Genomic DNA, 11,356 nt, shown 5'->3' on the forward strand with positions numbered 1-11,356 from the left:
ACTTCTCAGAGCCTCCACTGACACTGGCCTGAGCCACTCTCAACTTTTGCTTCTACTGTTGCGGTAGCCCCTACCTTGCCACCCACGTGAAAGTCTTCTATTCTCATCACATGACAGAATGATCCTTAAAAAAAACTTATATAAATCAGTTTTGTTACTGCTTTGTTCAAAAGTGGGGAATAGCACTAATTCCTCTAATATCCTGTAGTACTCTGCATGGTCCCACGTGATCTGCCCTCACCTTCCTGACCTCATCCCCTACCACTGTCTTCTTGCTCACCCCTGCAGCTGTGCCCGCCTCCTTGCTGAGTTCTCCAAACAAGCCAGATAAGCTCCCACCTTAAGGCCTTCGGACAGTCTGTTCTCTCTCTGCATAGACTAATCTTTACCCAGATATTTACCAGGCCATTTTGCTTACATCTTTCATATTTTTGTTTAAATTTCCCTTCTTAATAGCAGAATCAAACCCTCTCCACTGCCCAGTATTCTTGAACCTCCTCACCATATTCAAACTTTCTTTTTTTCGTGGTGGCACTCACCACCTTCTAACATACTATACATTTTTCTTACTTCTTATTTGTATTGTCTTTCTACCTCTGCTACAACAGAAGCTGCACTGATAGAGGAATCTTCGTTGATTTTGTTTATGGATGTACGCTAAGTACCTATTACTTTGCTGAACATATTGTGTGTACTAAATATTTTTTAAAGAACTCAATCAGTTAAATACCAACTAATTAAGAACGGATATTCTGAGCGTGGTGAGAAACATCCACAAAACAAGTTCTAATCTATTTTCCTGTCTTTATTATCTACTTCACTAATTTTCTATTCTTTAGTTGAATAGAATATCCATGTTTAAGTAGTTTTCATGAGAATAAAATAACGGAGAAAGGTGTACTTCTATAAAAAGTATTTTTAATTCTGGGTCATTTGTCCAAATTACTATGCTAAAAAAAGAGGAATGCTTCAGGTGTCTCTCACAGTTCATTCCAATGTAGTTAATTTCACTTTCTTAGTGAAGATAGAATAGCACCACCTGTGTCAGCATGTTGATTTTGATGAAATTATTTATTTTGGCCTTTATATAAGTGTGTTGTTCTCTAATACATTTTAATAATTGCCTTTTGGAACTTTGTTCAGTTCTTTTTCATGCTATCACACAATAATTTTTATGTGGCCATATAAATTTTTTTTTCTTTTTAAATTCTTTTTTATTTTTTCTTGTTTTTTATAAACAAGTTTATCTTGTAATTATCACCAAAAACATTTGTCTAACTGATATTGTGAAACTAAAACATATTAACATAGTATTGAATAATGAAATGATTCATTCAGGGAAATATAGAAAATTTCAGATCTCATTTCTGGGAAAATTAAGGAAGGTGTTAGGGTAGTGATTCTAGTTTTCCTGGTATATTAGTCATTTCACATCATGATTGACAGTCATGAATAAAGAATTTCCTTCTAGGGAAAATATCCTTCTTGTGTCCAGATTTTCAGAAATGCAGATGTCTCTCTTTTTTCCCCATAAGTGATTATTATATTGATTGCTCAACATAGAATCTATTAAAGAAAGGCAAGACTGGTCTATCTGACTCTGCATGTCATCAGTTCATTCAGCAAACATTTATTGAGTGCCTGCTGTGTGCCAGATTCTGTTTTAGGTGAAGGTGATTCAACAGTCCAAAACAGACAAATTCTCTGTCTTCAAGGAATTTACATCTCAGTTGTCAATTCATTGCTTAGCTAGTATGGGAAGACTGACAGTACTTGCCCTCCTGGCAGCTAATATTTTAACTGAGAGAAAACAAACCACAAGCATAATAAAGAAAACATATAGTATGTTGGATGATGTTATAGGTTGAATTGTGAGCCCCTCAAAGTTCATATGTCGAAGTCCTAACTCCCAGTACTCCATAATGTTACCATATTTGTCAGTGACACCACTGCAGATGTAATTAGTTAATATGAGGTCATAATGGAGCAGGGTGGGCCCCCTAATCCAGCATGTCAGACATCCTTATAAAGAAGAGAAATTTGGACACAGATATATACACCAGAAAAATGCCATGTGCATGTGCCAGAGTGATACCCTTACAAGCCAAAGAATGCCCAAGACTGCTAAAAAAAAAAACAAAAACAAAAACAAAAATCTGCCAGAAGCCAGGAGAGAGGCATGAAACAGATTGTCTCTTAAAACCCTCCAAAAGGATTGGAGGGTGAGAGGGAGGTTCATGAAGGAAAGGACCTACATATACCTATGGCTGATTCCATGTATGTATGGCATAAACCAACACAATATTGTAAAGCAACTATCCTCCAATTAAGAATAAATAAATAAGGAAAGGAAACTCCCCAAAAGAACCAAGTCTGCCATCTAGATCACAGGCTTATAGTCTTAGATATGTGAAGCGATACATTCTGCTGGTCTAAGTCCCCCAGTTTTTGGTACTTTGCTGTGGCAACTCTAGGAAGCTTAAGGAGGGAATAACAATAGTGTACAGGTTGCAATTTAAAATATTTTTTTAATTTTTAATTGGAGGATCGTTGGTTTACAGTGTTGTGTTGGTTTCTGCCATACAACAACACAAACCAACCATAATTTTACATATATCTCCTCTCTCCTGAGCCTTCCTCCCACCCCACCTCCAGCCCATCCCTCTAGGTCATCACAGGGGCCAGGCTGGGCTCCCTACATTATACAGCAGCTTCCCGCTAGCTTCCTATTTTACATATGGTAGTGTATATTTGTCAGTGCTACTTGACCATTTGAGTCACTGCCTAATTGAATATTGAGGGGCTTCATCTGAATGGTGAAAATGTTTTAGAACTAGTTAGAGGTGGCAGTTGCACAACATTGTGAATATTCTAAATGTCATTAAGTTTTATCCTTTAAAATAGTTATTGTTTTAACTTTTTAAATGAAATACCTAGTGGGCTCTTTGCCCATTATTCTTTGTCACATTGTGATGCCCAGTGTGCTGATATCACTTCTGGCTGTAGCTCTAGCACTCCAGTCACTATATCCTTTTTTATTTTTTATAGACAAGACATTATGTCATATTTATTTATTTCCCAGCTTGGACAAACTTGGATGTAGAAGTATAAACATAGTACCTTTCTACCATCTTCATCAAAAACATATCAAATATACACTATTATTATATTAAAAATACAGAAAGGATACTGAGTCTACCAATGTCTTTCTGAAAGACACACAGGGACAAGTAATATCGAAGGTGTGAGAAAATCACGGGCTAATTGTACATTCTGCGCTTGATGCCACAGAGTGAGCTGAGACTAGCAGTCTATGTTCTAAGATCTTAGATAACATTTCACAACCTGTGGTAGAGCTAGTTTTCTGTCCTTCTGTATGCATGCAAGGTCCATAGCCTATATAATAAAAGTGGCAATAATGCATTTATATGTAAATTTGCAAATGCATAATTGACAACGTAATATATAAGCAATTAACAATTGCTGTCATACAGAAAAATTTAACTAAAGTGCTGACCTTGTTTGATATAGTAAAAAGAAAAAAACACTGAATCGACTTTTAAATTTGACTTGTAAAATTTGAAGCTATTTATATGTATCTACTGTTCAATATGATCAGCTGAATTTTATGGGGAAAAAAATCCAAGACCAATAGTTCCTCACATTTGGAAACTACTCGGATTGGCAGCCTTCAATTTCTGGATTCTGTATAAAAATGATACAAAAATAGAGTGGAGGGGTCATTTCAGTCAATAAAGATTTAATAGCCACTGTGACCAGGTAGTTGCCACATAGAGGCCTCCTCTATCCCCATTGTCCATTAAGCCCCTTACTGGTTGTTCTTTGATGATTGACCCTCATTGCAAAGGCTGGCATTTCTAACCAGGTTTTGATCTCTTGATACCAAAGAAGATGGGGACTATTTCCTCAGTGATCCTCCAAAGGAGTTTTAGCTTTTTAGGTTTTTGTAGAGTCAATCTGTCACACCCTCCCCATGGAAATGTCCTGGACTCTGTTGTGACAGAGAAGTAAACTCTGTCCCGTTTAGCTTTTCTTTTCCAGTTAGAGCAGCATCCAATTCTAAATAATACAATTTGGAATTTGAGTTGGAGATTTAACCCAACTCCTTATAGACAAGGAAACTGAGAATCAGAGAGATCCATAGCTGTACCTCAATAAATAGTCATTGATCTTCTGAGTTTCAACCTGTATGCTAGCCAGCCATAATACTTCTCCTCAAATTAGATATTCTAGGAAAGAAAGCACTAGAAGGAAGTGGTTACTTCTATTAGGGCTGAAGCCAGTCTCTCCATAAATCTTTCCCTTTGTTGATTGCCTTCTAGCCTTAGGGAGTAAAAGAAGTCCCAGAAATAATGCCAGAGGATCAATAACCAATGTAAAGATTTTAAAAATAATTTGACAAAGCAAATTAATCACAATAATAGCTACCATTTATTAAGCACGTCTTATTTCCAGGCTCTGTGCTAAGAGTTTCAATAAGATTTTCTCATGTAATCCTCACAACAAACATATGAAATATTATTGTTATCCTCATTTTTCAAAGAAGGAAACTGAAGCTTCAAGAAACGGATTGACTTTCCCAGGTGTTCACAATTAGTAAATGGCACATTACCCAGAACACATTAGCCCAAGACTGATTCCCAGCAAACACTGCGGTCGCAAGTATTGTGTAAAGAAATAGGAGCGCAGATGCTGACTGCTCACCACTTGCATATGCCATATGATTGAAGCCTTTTTCTTTATAATCACCTCTTTGCTGCTTACTAATAAGATGCTCAGCATGGACATGTTACACTCTCTATATAATTATTTTCCTTTTGCAACATAATGAATATCCTGTCATATGTATACTCTTAATGCACAGTATAAGGTGTACATTGTAGAAGGTAGTGAAATTCTCCATTTATAAATACAGAAGCAGCTATAGCATCTAATCAGAAATCTTTATTCAACTTGTATATTTGTACAAACAAGGAATGAATTACTTTATATCTATATTCCTACAGCTTTAATTTCTATTTGTGGAAGAAAGTGATTTTTTTTTTTTTAGGAAAATGAAAGTTTCTTGCAAACGAAGATTTTTTGCTTCCCTCTGTGCTCCATCATGTTGGTTTAGCTCCGTATTACACTCCTTCCCTCATTAGGTTTGACTTTTCTACTCATATGACTATTTCCTCCACTCAACTGACAGCAACATGACAACATAGTCATGTCTTTTGTCATTATGAATCCTTAATACTTGAGTTAGTTCTTGGCACACAGTAGGTAGATAAATATTTATTGATTAAATTAATGAATGATGCAGTAAAAGATGACATACTACTATACCAATCTCTGGATAAAGTCACCTAAAATAAGTTTTCAAATAAAGATCTAGAGTAGTTTTATTACTTTATAATATTGAGTTCAAAATTAAATTAACATATAAGCAAAGAATTGCAAAACAAAAAATTCTCCAATGTCTTTTTGCCATAACTAGGCTAGATGTTTAAACTATATATTTTTAATTAAGTTTATAAAACATGTTTATATAAGAGACACCATTTTTTTCCACTATATTTTAAGGGATTTGATGGTTGTGGGTTTTCTTTGCATGATTTCAGATATTCTGCCACATCAAATCCAAATGAAAATTTCAGTGGGCAAATAAATCATCACTTCTTTTTTACGTTATTTTTTTAATCATCATCTCTTTTACTGTTGTAAATTATAATCCTTTCTAGCCTTGCAAAAATGACAGGTGTTGAATTATTTTGATCAAAACTGAAAGTGTTAATCAAGGTAGCTACAAATTGCCTCCTACAGATGGGATTGTTTAACTTATGAACACACAATATGAACATAAGCATATATCCTTTCTCTTATTCAACTCAACAGTTATTCTACGATTCCTTGCATATTTTTCAGAATACTAGTCTGCAAATTAATCTTCCAGGAATAGAATTTCTGAAATTAAATAGAAAGAACCTTAAAATTCTGAGTGTAGTAATAAGCTATTCAGAGTGATAATATCACCAAGATGATTAGCTATTATATAGTTCCTTGTCTCTCATAATAAAATGTGATTTTAAAAGAAATCTTTTTTTCTCTGTAGTTGAGTTCTAAAAAAATTTTTTTTCCACCTGCCCATCTCTAGAATAGTATGTCTGTAACCCTACCATTAGAAGAAAAGACTGACTATAACACGACACAGAAAAATGTAAAAAACCAAAAAGACACTTCTTTCATAAGCACTTTTCTCTCATCTACATGTCTGTGATCTCAGTTATAAGATCATGAGACTTCTACATCTATTATTATTACTTATATGTTTATTTTATTTCCACCATACTTTTCCTGATTTCTACTCACCCTGCTTTTTCTGTGCTTTTTTTTAACCTTCTTCTTGTCTTGTAGCAGTCTAAATCCTGATACTTCATCTTTTTTGGTGGAATACTCTATAGCCATGTTATCTAACAAATGTAATGTGAGCCACATATGTAAATCTAAAGTTAAAATAGTTAAAATTAATTAGTGCATGTGTATATGCTATTTAACATTTGTATCCATGTAATCAATAACCATTTTACTTTGTTTTGTTGTATTAAGACCTGAAACTGGTGTGTATCTTACACTTATAGGACATCTCAATCTGAGCCAGCCACATTTCAATGTTTAAAAGCTCCATGTAAGCTAGTAGCTGCCATACTGGACAATATAAGTCTAAAATTTACTCTCTTTTAGACTTCCTTGTGGTCCAGAGGCTAAGCCTCCAAGCTCCCAATGCAGGGGGCCCAGGTTCAATCCCTGGCCAGGGAACTAGACCTCACACGCTGCAACTAAAGATCCCTTGTGCCGCCAAGACTGAAGAGTCCTCATGCCACAACTAAGACCCAGAGCAGCCAAATAAATAAGTAAATAATAAAATTTACTCTCCTTTGTCAGCTGTAGGAAAACTTAACTTTAAAAAATACCCACTTGGAAATGGTCCCCCCCAAAAAGAACAATGATAACTGTCAGTAAACATTATAATTTTCCTAAGCCTGGATTATCTATTCAAGAGTTATTCCACAGGCCAAGATGAAGGTCTTCACAACATGCCATAATTGTACATTAAATCAACAAAATTGTTATGTTCTTCTAAAATGAGGAGTTCTATATACTACTCTTTGTAGTGAATGAATTCACTAGAAGAAAGATCTAAGAATGTTTTCCCCTATTTTTAAGGTTAGCAATCCAAAATCTTTCAATTCAATGTGGATAAAAGTATGGTACTGGCATCAATTGAAGAGAACATGGTATCATTTAATAATTTTAATATCATCAGTTTTCCTGTGAACATGAAAAATCCCCCCAGTGAAAGAATTATTCTTTATTCCATGAAGTCAAAGTGAATAAAGGGCACAGACTGTCTTATGCTCTGGACAGCCTCTACCTATTGCCAAACCATTGCAAGTGCATGCCTCGACTGCGTGCAGACTTCTCTAAAACACTCAACTATTGGCTGAGATTATACTTCTACTGCCAAAGTTCTAATCGGACTAAATTCAGTGCAAATATTGGACCTATCTTATCCCCTCATTTTGGCTAGCTTCACAGAGAGAAAAAATAAGCAATTGAAATAACTCAGTTCAGTGTTGACAGAACCTATTTCAAACTGTCAGCACAATTGTTCAAAATGTTCCCCACATAAGTCAGTTTGAATGAACCTGTTTAAAATGATCAAAATTGTGCCTAAATTGCCAGCAACTTGACTAGAAACACAGAAGGGTTTTTCTCCTTCCTTTTAGAAGCTATACTTCCAGTGGAGAAAGATTATTCACACCATTTCTTATTAGGTAAGATTTACTTTAAATACAAATAATTTAAAACTTTTAATTCTCTCACAATTCATTTTGATATCTGTCTTTTCTTTTTCATTTTTTTGGCTTTTGTATGACATACATGCTTATATATATGCACACACATATATATGTTTCATGTGTACAGCAATGTAATTCAACATCTGTATATACTACAAAACGATTACTGCCACTAGTCTAGTTATCATCCTTCACAATACAATTGACCTTCTTCATTCATTTCACCTACTCACCCCCAACTGCCTCTTCCCTCTGGTAACCATTAGTGTGTTCTCTGTATTCATCAGTTTGTTTTTGTTTTATTCCCCCCCCCTTTTTTTTTTTAAAGAATCCATATATGACTGAAATCATATAGTATTTGTCTTTCTCCACCAGAATTACTTCACATGGAGAAATATCTAAGAGGACTCTTGGCATGAGGACTCTTCTATCTAAGATAAAGATATCTTAGCATGATATCTTCAAAGTCTAGCCAGGTTATCATAAATGGCAACATTTCATTTTTTATGGCTGAATAATGTTCTATTGTATGTATATGTGTATACACATACTATATCTTCTTTATCTGTTCATCCATCAATGGGCACTTAGGTTGTTATCATATTTTGGCTATTGTAAATAATACTTCAGTGAACATAAAAAAGCATATTTCTTTTTTAATTAGTATTTTCATGTTCTTCAGTTAAATACCAAGAAGTAGAATAACTTGGTCATATGATAGTTCTATTTTCAATTTTATGAGGCATCTCCATACTGTTTTCTATAGTGGTTGCACCAGTTTATATTCCCACTGACAGTGTACAAGGCTTCACCCTTCTCTTTGTACTCTCCAACACTAGTTGTTTCTTGTCCTTTCCATACAACCATTCTAATGGGCATGAGGTGATATGTCATTGCATTTCCCTAATAATTAGACATGTCGAGCATCTGTTCATGTGTCTCTTGGCCATCTGTATATCTTCTCTGGAACAGAAGAAATGTCTATTGTCCACATTTCTATTCGGAATAGAAAATGTCTATTCATATTCTCTTTCCACTTTTTAATCAGAATGTTTGTTTTTTGTTCAGTTGTATGAGTACTTTTGGAGAAGGCAATGGCATCCCACTCCAGTACTCTTGCCTGGAAAATCCTATGGACAGAGGAGCCTGGAACACTGCAGTTCATGAGGTCGCTGAGGGTTGGACACGACTGAGAAACTTCACTTTCACTTTTCACTTTCATGCATTGGAGGAGGAAATGGGAACCCACTCCAGTGTTCTTGCCTGGAGAATCCCAGGGATGGGGGAGCCCAGTGGGCTGCCGTCTATGGTGTCACACAGAGTTGGACACAACTGAAGTGACTTAGCAGCAGCATGAGTGCTTTATTAATATTTTAAATATTAACCTCTTATCAGATACATGATATGCAAATATCTTCTCCCATTTAGTAGGCTACTTTTTCATTTTGATGATGGTTTCTTTCACTTTGCAGAAACTTTTTAGTTTGATGCAGTCCCATTTATTCTTTTTTTTTTTCCCTCTTGTCTATGGAGACAGATAAAAACAAACAAACAAACATCATCAGTAAGCCAAATCTCAGTGAAGTTACTACCTTTATTTTTTCTACAAGGAATGAAGTGATCTCAAGTCTTATATTTCATGGTTTTGCCTTCCAGATCACTGATTTGTTCTGCCTCATCTATTCCGATACTGAACCCCTGTAATATATTTTTCAGTTCAGTTTTAAATTGTTTGTTACTTACTTATTGTTTCTATCTCTTTGCTGAAGTTATCATTCTGTTCATCCATTCTTTTCCCAAGTTCCATGAGCATCTTTATGACCAATACTTTGAACAATTTATCATGTACATTGCTTATTTCCATTTCATTTACCTCTTTTGCTGTGGTTTTTGTCTTATTCTTTTGATTGGAACATATTCCTCTGTCTCCTCTGTTTGCCTAAGTCTCTGCATGTTTCTATGTATTAGGTATGTCAGCTGTGTCTCCCAGTTTTGAAGGACTGTCTTTATTTCAAGGATGTCCTATAGGGCTCAGAAGTGCCATCAGAGCCAAGAGATCAAAGGGTATCCCCTGTGGTCTGTGTGTGCCCTTCTGGAGTGGTTGGGCTATAGCTACTGCAGGGTGATGGTGGGTGGAGATGGCCTTCGGGTGGTTTTAAGACCCAGTGGTAGCTGCCTCAGTGCACCAGTGGCTATTAGGCAGGTGTAAGGTCCAGCTAAGGTGCAGTGTGGGTGGGCCTTCCTGTGGAATGTGCCCATAGGCGATAACAGGTTAGATAAAGGATTCCAAAATGGTACCTGCACTTCCTACTCCACATTTTTTTCTTCCATCTTTCCTTCGCAGAGGTCATACCTGAACTAGAATTCTCCCCTGAACTAATGCCTCCTCCAGCTTCCCCCTCATTTTCCCTCACAGTCATTTTCCCCAGGAAATAGCTTTCATATTTAGTTCCCTTCTGGTGTCTTCTTCTCAGAGGAACCAAACTAATACAACATCATCCTTGTTTCTAGTCTTAAGAATATATTCCTTCCTCCTCCTGCTTAAGGACAGCTCATTCAACAGTACTTTTAACCGCAACCCCTCCTGTCATCTCCCATGCTTTATTACCTACACCATTATTACTTACAGTACTTCCATTTTTCTTCTTGGTATTTACATTCTTTCCCAACTAAACAGCAACTACCAACACATATACCCAGGGAACTGGACTCTTTCAGTCTGGATTTGGTTATGAAAGTAGAAGTGAAGTGAAGTGAAATGAAGTCATTCAGTCGTGTCTGACTCTTTGCGACCCCATGGACTGCAGTCCACTGTCCATAGGATTCTCCAGGCAACAGTACTGGAGTGGGTTGCCATTTCCTTCTCCAGGGGATCTTCCCGACCCAGGGATCGAACCCAGGTCTCCCGCATTGTAGGCAGACGCTTTAACCTCTGAGCCACCAGGGAAGCCCATTATGAAAGTAGAGAAACTTTAAAATTCCAGAAATAAAGGGTTTATTATAAGAGTAAGGATTTATCCAAAGGATAGAAGAACTGAGGGAGCAAAGGTCAGGGAATTCACCACCAAAGTTCAGAAAAAATGAAACAGACACTGATGACCACAATCTGAAGCACTGAAGCAACAAGTTACCTATCTAAAGTTCATGTGAAACTTGGAATTTTCAAGTTTAAAAGTTTTCAACTAATTTATTCCGAAGCAATGAAGCAGATGGTTCTCAAACATAAAAAAGATTGTAGATCTCATTCAAGTATAGCATTAGCAAAATCTATGATCGTATAACCAGAATCATATCATAATCAGAGTTATCAGAGTTTACAACGACCTAGAAAACTTGTGATTGTGAGAACTCTGGAAAGCTGGGTCATTTCAGTACCTCTCTCTACCTCTTTCTGCTCTCAGCTCATTGGTCCTCATGGCCAGGACTGAATTTCACTTAAACCTCCAAAAATAAAAGAAGAAACCCCACAAAATTATATTTCTCTTACCTAATTC

The sequence above is a fragment of the Capra hircus genome, chromosome 6, assembly GCF_001704415.2.
Source record: "Capra hircus breed San Clemente chromosome 6, ASM170441v1, whole genome shotgun sequence".
Lineage (NCBI taxonomy): Eukaryota > Metazoa > Chordata > Mammalia > Artiodactyla > Bovidae > Capra > Capra hircus.